Source organism: Amaranthus tricolor, chromosome 11 (genome assembly GCF_026212465.1).
Source record: "Amaranthus tricolor cultivar Red isolate AtriRed21 chromosome 11, ASM2621246v1, whole genome shotgun sequence".
Taxonomy (NCBI): Eukaryota; Viridiplantae; Streptophyta; class Magnoliopsida; order Caryophyllales; family Amaranthaceae; genus Amaranthus; species Amaranthus tricolor.
The window spans coordinates 18,476,733-18,479,232 of record NC_080057.1 but is presented as its reverse complement, the minus strand read 5'-3'; positions in this window follow the sequence as shown (position 1 = coordinate 18,479,232).

The following is a 2,500-nucleotide window of genomic DNA, read 5'->3' as shown; positions in this document are numbered from 1 at the left end:
ATAAACAATACAAGTCATAAAAAAGACAATATGTTGCAAACAAAGGTGAGTTTTGGTCCATGGAAAAACTAGTATAACTTAACTCTCATTTGGGTGTCCCCTAGGGTCACAAGGGAAAAATCTCTTTATCTATTATAGGGGGAAGGTTATAGTTGAGGGTTGGGGCCCAAGGTGCCATCGACTGGGCATGTGGTAGGCATGGAGCCATGGCCGGAGCCTCGCCCCCGACCCGACCCGCGGGCCGTGACCCCGCGGGCCGACCCGTGGGCCGTGGGCCCACGCACGTGCGCCGAGGAAGGGAACGCTCGACTCGTGAGACGTGGGCATTGCTACGAGATCAAGAACGATATGCTTGGCCCGAGTGAGCCGGGGGATCTTGAAAAATCCACCCTTCTAATCTAATGATACACACGCACGCGCGCGCGCTAGGCGCTAAGGCGCTAAGGCACTTAAGCACTTAAGCACTTTAGCACTTAAGCACTTGAGCACCTTGAGCACCTGAGCACCTATATGGATGGTTATAATATAATGTGAGCTCTCAAGGTGCTGTGAAGGTTTTCGGGCCATGCGGTACGAAAGACGCTATGGCCCATGGGAAAGAAGGTGGTAGCATAGAGCCTCACCCCGAGCCGTGAGCCATGAGACCCCCCCCTTGTGATTATGGCTTGTAAGGGAGTTCATTGCAACGTGATCGAAAACATCATTCAAACTTAATATCAATGATTCTCATTACTATGGTTTGTAAGGGAGATTGTGGTATAGGAGCAATGTGGTAGCCTTGAGCCATGGCCGGAGCCTCGCCCCGAGCCCCGAGCCAAGAATGAGCCATGAGACCCCCCTAATGATTATGGCTTTTAAGGGAGTTCGTTGCAAGGTGATCAAAAACATCATTCAAACTTAATACCAATGATTCTCATTACTATGGTTTGTAAGGGAGATTGTGGTAAAGGAGTTCAATGTAAGTTGATAAAAAATACTCCCTTTTAGCCTCTTATATCATTCAAAAATTTATTTTTACCCATTTTTGAAAATAATATCAATGACTCTCACTCATAATATCTTTCCAACAAGCCTCCCATTTTTTCAAGATTTTTACAATTTTTTATCCATTTTTCACTATTTTTCACCAATTTAACGGAAAAAAAAAAAAATAAAATATTTTTTTAATGAAATTAATATTTTTAACTAAACCAATCTATTTGTATATTTTTTCTCAAGTGTCTCCTAATTTTTCATGATCTATTGACACTTTTTACTATTTTTTATTATTTTTCCCTTTATTTCACCAATTTAACGGAAAAAAAAAATAAAATACTTTTTTTAATGAAAAAAATTTTTTTAACTAAACCAATGTCTTTATATATATTTTCTCAAGTGTCTCCTAATTTTTCATGATTTATTGACACTATTTACTATTTTTTATTAATTTCGCGTTTTTCGGCCTTATTTAATTAAAATAAAATACTTACAAGTTTTTTTTTTTCAAAATTTCAGCTTCTAAAATTTCTTTAATATATGTTCCAACAATACAAGTCATAAAAATGACATTATGTTACAAATAAAGGTGAGTTTTGGTCCATGGAAAAACTAGTATAACTTAACTTGCATTTGGGTGTCCCCTAGGGTCACAAGGGAAAAATCTCTTTATCTATTATAGGGGGAAAGAGTTTGGGAGCCTTGGGCTGGCATGGCCAGCACCCCCTCGCCCAGGCATGGGCGTTATGCGTGTGAGGGGTGACTACCCTCCATCACGTTGAATGCCATCCCGTGGGCCATCGCCGGCGATCGGTTTTTTCCGGTGGCTGGTCGGCCCTACCAGACGATGAGTGGGCCCTTCCTAGTCAGCTTGGCCTACGGTGATTCGTCTGGGGGAACGTCCCTTCGGTTGCTCCCAATGCCCCTTTCGGTTGACGGTTGACGGTTGACGGTATGCTTGAGGCCTAAGGAAATGCTGCGTCTTGTGATCCCCGACTACCCGCTCAGGCGGCACGACGGGTTTTCTTGACGTGGTTCAGTACGCGGGCTGATTCGTGTTGGTGTGGGAATGTGTTTCCCCTTCGGTTGCTGGTCCCTTCGGTTGAGATACGCTTGATGCCTAAGGAAAGGTTACGGGCCACGGAAGGACGTGACTTAGTACGCGGGCTGATTCGTGTCAATGGTCCCTTCGGTTGCCGGTCCCTTCGGTTGAGATACGCTTGAGGCCTAAGGAAAGGTTGCGGGCCACGGAAGGACGTGACTTAGTACGCGGGCTGATTCGTGTCAATGGTCCCTTCGGTTGCTGGTCCCTTCGGTTGAGATACGCTTGAGGCCTAAGGAAAGGTTGCGGGCCACGTAAGGACGTGACTTAGTACGCGGGCTGATTCGTGTCGATGGTCCCTTCGGTTGAGATACGCTTGAGGCCTAAGGAAAGGTTGCGGGCCACGTAAGGACGTGACTTAGTACGCGGGCTGATTCGTGTCAATGGTCCCTTCGGTTGAGATACGCTTGAGGCCTAAGGAAA